Source organism: Aquarana catesbeiana, linkage group LG03, assembly GCF_042186555.1.
Source record: "Aquarana catesbeiana isolate 2022-GZ linkage group LG03, ASM4218655v1, whole genome shotgun sequence".
NCBI classification, from domain to species: Eukaryota; Metazoa; Chordata; class Amphibia; order Anura; family Ranidae; genus Aquarana; species Aquarana catesbeiana.
Genome location: NC_133326.1, coordinates 30,604,710 through 30,619,986, shown reverse-complemented (window position 1 = coordinate 30,619,986; position 15,277 = coordinate 30,604,710).

Genomic DNA, 15,277 nt, shown 5'->3' with positions numbered 1-15,277 from the left:
CCACATAGTTTAGACCGGTCGCATATTGTCCTCGTATTGGGTGTTTCAAAATTGCAACTAGGACTTGCTACTATACTCACCTTGTGTTTTTGTGCTTTGGTTAACCTACCACTAATGCCCCCAACACTACCCTCAGGAATATCATCCGCGCTGGATATCACTGTCTCTGGACCCTCCCCCCCATCGCCTAGTTTAAAAACCCCTCTAACTTTTTGTCCATCTTCATTCCCAGCAGATCTGCACCCTCCTCATTTAGGTGCAGTCCGTCCCTTCTATAGTACCGGTTACCGACTGAGAAGTCGGCCCAGTCCTCCAGGAACCCAAACCCTTCCTTACTACACCAGCTCTTCAGCCACTTGTTTACTTCCCTAATCTCCCTCTGCCTTTCTGGTGTGGCTCGATGTACCGGTAGTATTCCTGAGAATACTACCTTGGAGGTCCTTTTCCTCAATTTAGCACCTAAGTCCCTAAAATCGTTCTTTAGGACACTCCATCTGCCTCTGACTTTGTCATTGGTGCCAACGTGCACCATGACAGCCGGGTCTTCCCCAGCCCCTCCCAGTAATCTGTCCACAAGATCCGTGATGTGCCGAACCCGAGCGCCCGGTAGACAACATACTGTTCGGCGCTTCAGGTCTTGGTTACAGATTGCCCTCTCTGTCCTTCTAAGAATTGAGTCCCCTACCACCAGAATCTGTCTTTCCTTTCCCTTTGCTGCCCCCCCACTCTCACTGGAGGAGTTCTTCCCCTGGCAGCTAGGAGAGTCCCTCATCTCCAGCAGTGCTGGTCCCTGACTGGTTTCACCAATGACACTCAATGGAGCGTACTTATTGGGATGCTCCAGTCCTGGATCGGCCTCTCTGGCACTTCCCCCTCTACCCCTCCTGACTGTCACCCATCTACTCTTTGCTAGTGCCTGCGCCTCTTTGTCTCCACCCGCCTCTGTGCTGGCCCCTGCCGGCACCTGCCGTGTACATCAACTTACACAGTATGTTAAACTATTCATGTCTGCACAAAAACAAGCTGTTTGGCATTTGTATTACTTTTTTGGGGGGCAGCATAATATTTATTGTGAATGATCATTACACGAGAACTAAACTACAGTGGGGATGGAAAGTATTCAGACCCCCTTAAATTTTCCACTCTTTGTTATATTGCAGCCATTTGCTAAAATCATTTTTTTCCTCATTAATGTACACACAGCACCCCATATTGACAGAAAAACACAGAATTGTTGACATTTTTGCAGATTTATTAAAGAAGAAAAACTGAAATATCACACGGTCCTAAGTATTCAGACCCTTTGCTCAGTATTTAGTAGAAGCACCCTTTTGATCTAATACAGCCGAGTCTTTTTGGGAAAGATGCAACAAGTTTTTCATACCTGGATTTGGGAATCCTCTGCCATTCCTCCTTGCAGATCCTCTCCAGTTCTGTCAGGTTGGATGGTAAACGTTGGTGGACAGCCATTTTTAGGTCTCTCCAGAGATGCTCAATTGGGTTTAAGTCAGGGCTCTGGCTGGGCCATTCAAGAACAGTCACGAAGTTGATGTGAAGCCACTCCTTTGTTATTTTAGCTGTGTGCTTAGGGTCATTGTCTTGTTGGAAGGTAAACCTTCAGCCCAGTCTGAGGTCCTGAGCACTCTGGAGAAGGTTTTCGTCTAGGATATCCCTGTACTTGGCCACATTCATCTTGCCCTCGATTGCAACCAGTTGTCCTGTCCCTGCAGCTGAAAAACACCCCCACGGCATGATGCTGTCACCACTATGCTTCACTGTTGGGACTGTATTGGACAGGTGATGAGCAGTGCCTGGTTTTCTCCACAAATACCGCTTAGAATTAAGGCCAAAAAGTTCTATCTTGGTCTCATCAGACCAGAGAATCTTATTTCTCACCATCTTGGAGTCCTTCAGGTGTTTTTTAGCAAACTCCATGCGGGCTTTCATGTGTCTTGCACTGAGGAGAGGCTTCCCTCGGGCCACTCTGCCATAAAGCCTCGACTGGTGGAGGGCTGCAGTGATGGTTGACTTTCTACAACTTTCTCCCATTTCCTGACTGCATCTCTGGAGCTCAGCCACAGTGATCTTTGGGTTCTTCTTTACCTCTCTCACCAAGGCTCTTCTCCCCCGATAGCTCAGTTTGGCCAGACGTCCAGCTCTAGGAAGGGTTCTGGTCGTCCCAAACATCTTCCATTTAAGGATTACGGAGGTCACTGTGCTCTTAGGAACCTTAAGTGCAGAAGAAATTTTTTGTAACCTTGGCCAGATCTGTGCCTTGCCACAATTCTGTCTCTGAGCTCTTCAGGCAGTTCCTTTGACCTCATGATTCTCATTTGCTCTGACATGCACTGTGAGCTGTAAGGTCTTATATAGATAGGTGTGTGGCTTTCCTAATCAAGTCCAATCAGTATAATCAAACACAGCTGGACTCAAATGAAGGTGTAGAACCATCTCAAGGATGATCAGAAGAAATAGACAGCACCTGAGTTAAATATATGAGTGTCACAGCAAAGGGTCTGAATACTTATGACCATGTGATATTTCAGTTTTTCTTTTTTAATAAATCTGCAAAAATGTCAACAATTCTGTGTTTTTATGTCAATATGGGGTGCTGTGTATACATTAATGAGGAAAAAAATTAACTTAAATGATTTTAGCAAATGGTTGCAATATAAGAAAGAGTGAAAAATTTAAGGGGGTCTGAATACTTTCCGTCCCCACTGTATATCTGATCAGCACAAACTGAAAGTGCATTTTAATTAATTCATGGCAAACTCATCCATGTCTCTGTGTTTTATATTGTTGAGACATCACTTTGCAAAATACCCCTCTAGCATTTCTAGCCATGGCCATCTTGAGTAAGGGCAGGTCCATGGTCCAAATCATTTGGTGGATGGGGTATTATGGTATAGGGTTGCTTTTCAGGGGTTTGGCTTGCCCCCCCCCCCCCCCCCCCCGGTTCCAATGAATTCTTAAGGCGTCAGCATACCAAGACATTTTGGACAATTTCATGCTCCCAACTTTGTGGGAACAGTTTGGGGGAGCCCCTTCCTGTTCCAACATGACTGTGCACCAATACACAAAGCAAGGTCCATAAAGAGATGGATGAGCAAGTTTGGGGTGGAGGAACTTGACTGGCCTGCACATAGTGCTGACCTCAACTCGATAGAACACCTTTGGGATGAATTAGAGTGGAGACTGCGAGCCAGGCCTTATTGTCCACATCAGTGCCTGACCTCACAAGTACTTTTCTGGAAGAATGGTCAAACATTTCCATAGACACACTCTTAAACCTTGTGGACAGCCTTCCCAGAAAAGTTGAAGCTGTTACAGCTGCAAACGGTGGGCCAACTCAATATTGAACCCTATAGACTAAGACTGGGATGCCATTAAAGTTCATGTGCGTGTAAAGGCAGGCATCCCAATATGTTTGGGTATATCGTTTAAATGCATTCACTTGAATTTAAAACTTGCATAGATATCCTCCATTCCATAACCTACTGGCAGCATGATCACAGTACATGTTAAAGTCTTCCACAAGAAAAGAAACGATCGCTGCACACACTTGTTTTATTCCTGTAATGTTCTTGTTCTAGAATTCTTACTATGTTATGTTAGCACAGGGCAGAGGTTACTCACATCTCCGCTGCTGTGGCTTGATCATTAAAGCATGTCACATTGCCAAAGCAATGGGGGTGTTCATATATTTTTATTTGCCTTCTGCTCTGTGGGCGAGTCACATGGCAGATTTTTTTCTTTCTTTCCCTACCGAAAAAAAAAAAAAACTGACATTAATTCGGCTTTTAACTAGTGTACTGACAAGAACCAATTTGGCAGCATTCACATTCCATTCCAATATTTACTGTAGAGAATTAGCAATAAACTGTGAAAGAACGTGACCCTAATACAGTGAATCTACTGCAGAGAAACGTGCATTTCTAACCTGAACGGACATTATGATAAATGATGCAATTACAACAATTTTGTAGTGTGCACCTGGGATATTGTGCAGCTGTAGCTGGGATTTTATTCATGGCACTCAAAGCGAAGTCTAATTGTGTTCTGAACATGGAAAACCTTTACCCTACTGACAGCGTTCTTATAGACACTGTGCTGCAGAAAAGACTGCCAAGATGCTGAGCAGAGAAGCCACATTTGCCATGTTTAAAATAGGAAAGAGCTGGCTAATATGATCAGGGAGCGTCAGAGCTTCAACAAGTCAGTTGGAAATAAAATCAGGGACTAAGTGATGTACAGGTTTGTCTGTATTTTTTTTTTGATGATTAAATAAAAATATTCATATTTGTGAGAACATCTGTTAAAGTGGAACTAAACTCTCCCAATTAACTATGTTTAATCCTTATGTTTCTAGCATTAGCAAATTGATAGGAAGGTATATTAGATTTACTTATTTTAAACTTTATTTATCTTCTTTTTTTCATTTGCTTCTTGGTTTCTTGCCTAGGCCAAAATTAAAGCATACATCCCAGGAACCTTTAGTTCATCTGATGAAGGGGTGTCAGGAGTGTGTAACGCTCCTCTTCCATGGCAGCTGCTGGTCTTATTCCAGCATCCTGGATTTGGCTGAGCTGCACTCTCTCTGTCTGTCCACCTGCAGGGTGAATGATGTAGACACAGCCTCTGGGTGGAGATCAAACCCGACCAAAGCCTTTAGTGTCATGATTGTGATAGTATTTGCAGCCTATGCTTTAAGCTCCCTGTTTGCCTGCCTTGTTCCGTGCCTTGACCCTTGCCTTCCCCTGATTCCCGCCCTGCCTACTGGTTTAGATTTCCTTGTTATTGACCTCGGATTGGACCACGGATTACTCTCTGAACTCTACCTACCTTTTGGCCATGGATTGGACCATGGACTACTCTCTGAACTTTACCTGCCTTTTGACCATGGATTGTTTTTTTAAATTCCATCTTTATTTATGGTCGTACATGTTACAGAAGATGTGACAAACGCGTCTTAAATAATTGCCAAAATTATTATAGTTCGCAACCATTTCCATCTTGACAATATTACAATGAAACATCATAGACATACTCTTGAAGGATCAGGCCTTAGTGCAACAAATACCAATCAAAAATAAAAGGAAAACAAATCAAGGCACTCAATTGAAGCAACAATTCTGGATAATTTGAACAGTACCGCCAACCAGACTTGCCTGATGTCAAATGTTTGACATAGCCTTGGTAAAACAAATCATCTAAACTAGCGCGCATCCTAAACCAGTGTATGCTATGCAGTATATGTGATCCCAATAGTTCTGATTCCTATTAGTGTAACAATAAAAGAAATATTACACTGAAAAGTATTTTCATGTGAAACAAACTCATGTGAAGAGATTACTAAAAATCATGTGAAAAGATTACTAAAAATCATCCAGATAATTTATAAGAATCAAACATGAATCACCATGCTTAAAAAATATTTTTCATGTGAAACAAACTCATGTGAAAAACTTACTGAAAGCCATGTGAAAAGATTACTAAAAAACATCTAAATAATTTACAAAAATCAAACATGAATCACCATGCTTCAAATAAATATTGTGAACGTAAATATAGTGCCACTAGCCACAATGTTGCAAAAAGATTTTCAATCAGCAACAATGTAGCAGCCACTCTACATATCAAGTTAGTGCTGAAAAAGAACAGTTTATCAGTAAGAGCTTCTCCTCCCTGAATATCCTATATATAGAAAAAAAATAAATCTTAATCAGTCCTTATAGAAATATATTAGGCTGATGTTGACACAGATCTTCTACTGGAAAACATACAAAGATGATCTTCCCTCTCAGAGGTATAGTAGAAAAAGCCGCTTTCCGGATCAGATGGATCCCAGGTTAATGAGATCAAATAGGCATGTTGCATTAGCCTGACGGCTTCTTTGATTACCACCTGGATGTCGATCGCGGGAGGTTTTCTCATCCACTTCGTCCTCATCCACTTCGCCCGATCTGCACACACAGGCACCCTCTGTTTGGTATATCGGATTTTCACAGCTCCACAAGATTTTAAATCTTTGGTTCATCCATAGAAAAAAGGGCACCTCAGTCGGAACAAAGCGGAAGGGACTCCATAGTGCAGATGTGTATTATAAATTTATTAAAAAACTTTTCAACGTCACTTCAAAATGTCCACTGCAAATAATCACAGCAACGATATACAACACACCAGGAACCGCAAATCAACAACTTCCAAGTGCACAGCAAATGGGAACCAGATAAAATACAGCTAAAAAATTAGCAGACATGCAGTGCGGGAGCAAACCGACTAACTGCATGGGGAAAAAACAGAAAAAACGTGATGGCGTCACAGCCTCTAGCTCCACCCGACGCGTTTCCCCTAAACAGGCTTCCACTGGGAACGGAGGCTTCCCAGTGGAAGCCTGTTTAGGGGAAACGCGTCGGGTGCAGCTAGAGGCTGTTGTTTCACATGAAAAATATTTTTTAAGCATGGTTATTCATGTTTGATTCTTATAAATTATCTGGATGATTTTTAGTAATCTTTTCACATGATTTTTAGTAATCTCTTCACATGAGTTTGTTTCACATGAAAATACTTTTCAATGTAATATTTCTTTTATTGTTACACTAATAGGAATCAGAACTATTGGGATCACATATACTGCATAGCATACACTGGTTTAGGATGCGCGCTTGTTACACTATAGGCTAATTGTTTTTGGGTCTTTTGTATTTTTGGACTAACACGAGCAGCTGCACTAATTTTAAATTTAATTTCATTGTTGTATGGTTAGCGCAAAAAATTTTTCTTTTTAAATCATCTAAACTTGTCACATATTAATCATTCAAAAAATAGATAGTGTTTGCAGCACAAGCTTCAAGCTCCCTGTTTGCCTGTCTTGTTCCCGTGACTTGACCTCTGCCTTCACCTGATCCCCACCCTGCCCGCTAGTTTAGATTCCCTTGTTATTGACCTCGGATTGGACCATGGACTACTCTCTGATCTCGGTCTGCCTTTTGACAAAGAGTTGGACCATGGACTACTCTCTGAACTCTACCTGCCTTTTGACCATGGATTTTTTTTTTAAATTCCATCTTTATTTATGGCCGCACACATTACAGAAGGTGTGATGAACATGTCTTAGATAATATCCAAAAACATGACAGTTAGCAACCATTTTTTATCTTGATAATATTTCAATGAAACATCATAGACATACTCTTGAAGGATAAGGCCTTAGTGCAACAAATACCAATCAAAAATAAAAGAAAAACAAATCAAGGCACTCAATTGAAGCAACAATTCTGGTTAATTTGAACAGAACCGCCAACCAAACTTGCCTGATGTCAAATGTTGGAGCCTTGGTAAAACAAATAATCTAAAACTTGTCACATACTGTATTAATCATACAAAACACAGTGAAAGAATAGCAGAGAGATTAAAGCCAACTGTGATGGGCCAACTCAGATCCAAGCACAGCAACAGCACGTCATTGTCACATAGGGTATAAAAGAAAGTGTAGTCAAGTTGAAGGCCAGAGAGAAGTGTTATAAGAGGGGTCAGAAGAGAGGAGGGAGAGTGGGAGGGGTGTTGGGAGAATAGTAAGGAAACCAGAGAGTAACCCTACAGGGGCCAGACACTATCTGCTAGTCATGGACAGAGGGGCAATTAGGTGGTTTGGCTGGCGACCCGGCTCAGGTTGGGACAATGCTTGTAGATAGCCATCAGTGCAAGTAAAGTATTGCCAGGGCCTCCGCCACTCCCTAAAATTTTCCTCAGTATTGTTTAGGGTGGCAGTCAGTTCCTCCGAACGAAGGATGTCATTAATTTTGGATTGAAAATGGATTTGACCCTGACAACCTTCTGAACGTCATCTGCCTTGAACCTGGACTGCTTTGGACCACTCAGCCTGTCTGCCAACCACAACTATATCATTGTGTCTAAGACCTGAGGGCAACTGAATATCGGAAGGCCTGCTTGCCATATGGGAAAAGTGTCTGCTATAGGTGAAGAACACTGAGTCAGCTATGGTGCCTGTCTAACCATCAACGCAAGGGTTGGCATAAAAAGGGGCTATTTTAAGCTGAGTGAGTCCTCTTGCCTGCATGCCTGAACTAAGGGCAGATGGATTCCAGGAAGTAAATGCTACATGAGTCACTTGCCCTTAATCAAGATGGCTGCAACTAGAAATTCTGGGGAGTTGGGGTGCATTTTTCAAAGTGATTTCTCAACAAAATAAAGCATGGAGACATGCATTGATGTGCGTAGGGGGTGTTTCGGGTGTGCCTGGGCACACCCTAATCACCCCATGTGGCACAGATTTCCACTGCTGATTTTTCACCAAAGCCCCCAACAGGGCTCCTAATTTTTTTTTTTTTAAATGATAAAAAAATAAAATAAAAAAATACTGACACCATCTACTGCCCTACAGACACCAATCTCTTCCCTACTGACAAGTCCACTGCTCTATTGGCACTGTCCATGTTTTAATACATTTGGGGTGCACACCCTAATCCAATAGGCTGCACACACCTATGGAGACATGGATGGATGGGTGAGTTTGCTTTGAATATTAAAAATGAATTAAATAAGGTTTTCGGTTTGTGGTGCTCAGATACGATTGAGTTCCTCTTTAAATCAAATGTTTGCAGCATTGAAAAAAATCATTAAAATATATCAATATAATTCTAACACATACAGGAGCTCAATGCCAAACATACTGTATATAAAGTATGCTCTGACAGAAAGTAGTAGGAAAAAAGGTATGCCACATCCCATATATTGGAAAAAGATCAAAGGGTTCCCCTTGGGTGGGATTTTTAAGGCACTACCATAAAAAATGCAATATAAGTATAAAAATAGTTTTATTACATAGATCAAAAAGTGACAAAAAATGTACAAAGTAATTCAATCAAATGCAAATACATACAAATGAATACATCAAATACAAAAAGGCATGAAATAGAGGAAACCACAGCATGGAAGTGAAAAAAGCAAAAATTGGAATATAATAAGTCTCACTGAACCGACGCGTTTCGGATCATCCTTCATCAAGGTTCACCAAGTGAGAGTTACCATCTAAAAGATTGCAGAATTAAAAGTAGGTGATTAACAACGCACACAGATATAAGATGACATTTCCCCCACACCCAGTGAAGGTCTGTGTGGTATTCATACTCACTTTCAAAATGCAAATGCTAAAGGGGTATCCAATGTATAAAATAAACTTCACAACAGTCTCCCAGGCCATGTGCACATAATGGTAACCAAAGTATTGGCCATCTTAAAGTGATATTGTGAGTATCTTGTGTACCAGATGGAAGCACCAATTGGGATTCCATCTGGTACACAAGCTACTCACAATATCACTTTAAGATGGCCAATACTTTGGTTACCATTATGTGCACATGGCCTGGGAGACCATTGTGAAGTTGATTTTATAACATTGGATACCCCTTTAGCATTTGCATTTTGAAAGTGAGTATTAATACCACACAGACCTTCACTGGGTGTGGGGGAAATGTCATCTTATATCTGTGTGCGTTGTTAATCACCTTCTTTTAATTCTGCAATCTTTTAGATGGTAACTCTCACTTGGTGAACCTTGATGAAGGACGATCCGAAACGCGTCAGTTCAGTGAGACTTATTATATTCCAATTTTTGTTTTTTTTCATTGCCATGCTGTGGTATCCTCTATTTCATGCCTTTTTGTATTTGATGTATTCATTTGTATGTATTTGCATTTGATTGATTTATTTTGTACATTTTTTGTCACTTTTTGATCTATGTAATAAAACTATTTTTATACTTATATTGCATTTTTTATGGTAGTGCCTTAAAAATCCCACCCAAGGGGAACCCTTTGATCTTTTAACATACTGTATATAGAGAGAGAACTTGTGTCTCACAGCAAATTAGAAGTTCCCTTTCATAATTCTAGTGAAGTATAGAAAAAGGGAAGATGTGATATGATTGGCTGTGGTGGGTAGGAATGAGATTTGAATTTGGGCCTAATTGGCCTGATTGAATCCCCAGCTGTTGTAATGTAAACAAACACTCAGGAATACCGGGTGATGTCATTGACCAAATATGGTCAGAATCCCTTGCATTGTGTTTACATTCGGCAGCAGCAGTGATCTGCCGTTTAGCAACTGGATTACTGCAGATAAACATCCTCGGGCAGTAACAAGCCATTGTGGCACTGAGTTGGGCAGAAAGTATAAGCAAGGCATAGCAGGTGTTCTTTCTTTTTGCCCCATTCACACTTGAGCATTTTGTAGCTCAAAGCTCGAAGCTCCAAACCACTCAGGGAGAAAAAAATGAATTATTCTCTATGCTTTACCTCTCCACTCCTGGAGCCAAATGCCTGAAGCTCAAAAAAGTTTTAGAGCTACTTTTGTAGCTTGATTTGGGCAGATTGGAGTGTTTTTGAAGCGTTTTTTCTCAATAGAAATGTTTTGACGGGGGGCACACTGGAGGGGATCAGAAGTAAGCCAAACAGGGAGGGGGATCGGTGCGGGTGAAGCATTTGCAGGAACGATGCCCTGTGTCTGTGTCTCTCCCTGCAGCAGCTGAAAGCCGGCAGGAGGGAGAGAAACTGGCTTTCAGCTGCTGCAGAGAGCCGCACAAGGCATCTTTCTGTAATTGCCCCTCCGCCCGACCACACGGATTCCTCCTGCTGTTGGGGCCCCCCTGTGTGCCTGGGCCCCCCTGTGTGCCTGGGCCCCCTACAGGAGGACTGGTGGTCCTCCCCTATCTGCGGCCCTGTTGATGTCAGTCAGTGTAATGCCCCATACACACGGTCGGATTTTCCGACAACAAATGTTCGATGGGAGCTTGTTGTCGGAAATTCCGACCGTGTGTGACATTTTCCATCGGAATTTCCGTCACACAAAATTTGAGAGCTGGTTCTCAAATTTTCCGACAACAAAATCCGTTGTCGTAAATTCCGATCGTGTGTGCACAATTCCGACGCACAAAGTTTCACGCAAGCTCGGAATCAAGCAGAAGAGCCACACTGGCTATTGAACTTCATTTTTCTCGCCTCGTCGTACGTGTTGTACGTCACCACATTCTTGGCGTTCGGAATTTCCGACAAGCTTTATGTGACCGTGTGTATGCAAGACAAGTTTGAGCCAACATCCGTTGGAAAAAATCCATGGATTTTGTTGTCGGAATGTCCGATCGTGTGTATGCGGTATAAGTGGGCTTAAGGTAGGTACATTGGGGATTCAAATCCTAAACGCCCTTGCCTGAGTTCCTGGGAACCTTTAACAAGCCAGTGGGTGATGAATGATCACCACAAAATTGAATCTATCAATTTAAGCGCACTTAATCTTCATTAATAATAGCTGGGTTTATTTCATTGATTTTAATATACATGTGATACAGTATGTTACCCAAATTGCAGAAAAAGCTTTTATTTAAAAATCCTAGGCAAAGGCATTCTACATAAAAGGCCCAATATACAATAGATTCTTTCTCCTTCTAAATATCCTGATCTCAGCTGTAGCATTGTATACGGTACCATCATCTGCACAGGGAGTAAAGAGCAATTTGATATATGTTGACTGCACAGATAAGAAAAGGCAGTGAAATTCACCTGCCTCTATATATTTGCTTGACAGCTGTAAATGTGACACTGTGCATGTGATGTGAGTGATACAGAAAATGTCAGATATCAGCTTTAGAAGGGTTGTGAAAATCCAAAACCTGGTCCCAGAGCCACAGTTGTGTAAATGACACCAATCAGTCCAGCGGCGGCGGCGGCGGCTGCAGCTGCACGCTCCTTTATTCCACCTGACCCTTTGTCCTTGTGTAGAAGTAACACGGAGAAGGAAACAGAAGCAGAGAATGAATTTATTCACGCTGGGAGGATCGACGCGTCCTGGGATCCTTTCTGCTGGAAATAAAAACGGCAATGGGTTCTATAAAATATGAATTACTTTCTTGGGATCTCACATGCCGCAATATGAATAACACTTTGCATGACAGCTCTTCTCGAAATGTAAAATCATACCCACCTGATAAGAATGCACAGGCGTTCGCACACCTGCAAAATATGCACATAACAATTCCATTACTTATTTATAGTAGGCTGAACAGAATACAGAGTCATTGTTAGAGAAATAGTAAAGGGATTCATTGTAAGCACAGGTTTATAATGAATTATAGAAAGTGGAACAAGGGGGAATTGCAGCAAATGTGAAGCTGCTGCTCAGAGCAATCAGACACCTTCTATGTTTCATTTGCTACATGACTACACTGTGATTGCTACTGGCAACAACTCCGATTTGTCTGCTTTTAGCAAACCAGGAGTGGTATTTAACCCCAAAACAAAAATGTTGTATATTGCAACATACCAATCTTTAAATGTGGTGGCTGCATTTGTTTTAATTTTTTTAATCTTCAATCTCTTTATTAATTTTCATTATATCAAATATATAAAAACGTTTCCATACATTAACATTTTTTTTTTTTTAACCACTTCAGCCCCGGAAGAATTTACCCCCTTCCTGACCAGAGCACTTTTTGCGATTCGGCACTGCGTCGTTTTAACTGACAATTGCGCAGTCGACATTGTACCCAAACAAAATTGACGTCCTTTTTTTTCCCCCACAAATAGAGCTTTCTTTTGGTGGTATTTGATCGCCTCTGAGGTTTTTATTTTTTGCGCTATAAACAAAAAAAAACGATAATTTTGAAAAAAAAAACGCATTATTTTTTACTTTTTGCTATAATAATATCCCGCAAAAATATATATAAAAAAACAACTTTTCCTCAGTTTAGGCCAATATGTATTCTTCTACATATTTTTGGTAAAAAAAATCGCAATAAGTGTATATTGATTGGTTTGCACAAAAGTTATAGCGTCTACAAAATAGGGGATAGATTTATAGCATTTTTATTATTTTTTTTTTTTTTTACTAGTAATGGTGGCGATCTGCAATTTTTATCATTACTGCGACATTATGGCGGACACATTGGACAATTTTGACACAATTTTGGGACCATTGGCATTAATACAGCGATCATGCTATAAAATTGCATTGATTACTGTAAAAATGTCACTGGCAGAGAAGGGGTTAACACTAGAGGGCGATCAAGGGGTTAATTGTCTTCCCTAGGAAGTGATTCTAACTGAAGGGGGAGGGGACTGACTGAAGGAAGTGACGGATCGTGGTTCCTAGCTAATAGGAACACACAATCTGTCACTCCTGTCAGAACAGAACAGGGAAGTGTGTGTTTACATACACTTGTCCATGTTCTGTCTCTCCTGCTCACAATCGCTTGTGGCCGGCGGTCATCGCGACTGTCGACCACGAGCCCCAGCACCCCGGCTGTGCAGCAGGCATGCGTGCGCCTGCAATCCCGACCCCGCGAGCCGACAAATCTCCTTGTGTGTGCTTAAATTCCTTCCACATTTTTCACTTCTTTTCAAATCCTTCCATTTCCTCATCTCCAGTATATCTTAGATATTCCATATTGTAAATATCATTTATTTTTTTACACCAGCTTCTGATCGTGGGACTTTCCACTCCTTGCCACTGTCAGGGGATTAAACTTTTTGCTGCGTTCATCAGATGGGGTACCAATGTCCTATTATATTACTTTATTGACATTTCTAACCCATGAAACAAACACCTCCACGGTTCCTCTGGTACCTCAATATTAATAATCTCTTTTATCCCTTGCAACACCTCTCTCCAGAATTTTTTAACTTATATGTGGGCCATGGTTCCCACAGCATTGGATCCACGCCAGCAAACCCTTGATGTCTCACTTTGGTATTTGTGTGCTATCTCTGGTGTTATAAAGCAGCGTGAAATACATTTCTAATTCATTTCAATGGTATTGCTGTCTATTGCCGTGCTGTTTACCATTTTAAATATCTTTTTCCAAATGTAAATCTTCTTCTCACTTTCCCAATTCTCTTTCCCATTTTACTATAAACGGCGGTACCTCCAGCCCCTTAATTCCCACTAATATTTTATATATCCAGGAGATCCTATTCCTCGTAGTTTCTGCTGCACATAAGAGCTTAAACGGCAATAGGTTCTCTCTGCATCAAATTGGTTGCGGCAACGTAGATACAAAATGTTTCAGCTGTGTGTACCGCCATTCATCTATTACCATTAATTCTTTTTTGTGTTTTAGTTCCCGTAGTGTTTATATTTCCCCTTTTTCCATTATTTCTTTTAATTGTGCATTTTCATTTTTTATCCATTTCCCAAACCACTTTCCCTGGTGCAAAAAAATGTGTTTCACTTAGTAGTATTACTAATTAATATTACACCCCCATCAAATCATTCTTTGCAGCTATTACCTTTTGTACCACCACCCCCTCCCTTTAGAATGTAAGCTCTATGAGCAGGGCCTTCCAGTACCTTTTGTATTGAACTGTATTGTAATTGTGTTGTCCCCTTTATACATTGTAAAGCGCTGCGTAAACTGTTGGTGCTATATAAATCTCGTATAATAATATAATAATAATAGTAATAGTATTAAAGGTGAGTTAAATTCCCATTCTTCTTGTATGTGTATGTTATCCCAGATTGCAAAACATTCTGAGTTATTTGGTGTGTATTTTCACTTAATTCTCTAAATTGTGGTGGTATACATATAATCTTCCCCAGAGGGTTCATTACTAATAGTGTTTTCCAATTCCACCCATCTTTTTTCTTTGTTATTTTTTACCCATTTTAACACCTGTGAAAGCAATACTGAGTTTTAGTAATTTCTGAGATCAGGCATCCCCAATCCCCCTTGCCGTTTATCCTTATTCAAAACTAAGTAACTTATTCTTGGCTTCTTTCTCTGCCAGATAAACCTTGATATTATGGTTTTTAATGATTTAAAATAGGCCTGTGGTAGAGGGATTGGTAGCATTTGCATTTTATACAGGATCTTCGGCAAAATTACCATTTTAATGATATTTATTCTTCCTATCCAGGAGAGATACCTTGTTGCGGATTTATTTATTTATGTTTTTATTTTGTTAAGTAGCAGTATAGCATTTTCTTGGTACATTGTCCCTATGCCAGGTGCAATTTTTACTCCTGGGTATTTCTTGGTAATTCCTTTTCCTTCCATGTAAATGGGAATACTCTTTTCAGGGCCAGCTCTTCCTGTTTCCCCACATTGATATTCCAAATTTCTGATTTAGAGGGATTCATTTTAAGATTTGAGATTTCTCCTTAAGATTTTAATAGCTTCATTAAGTTAGGTAATGCTATCCTAGGCCTATGTATATAAAACAAAATGTCATCTGCGTATGCAGCTATTTTATGTTCTTCCTCT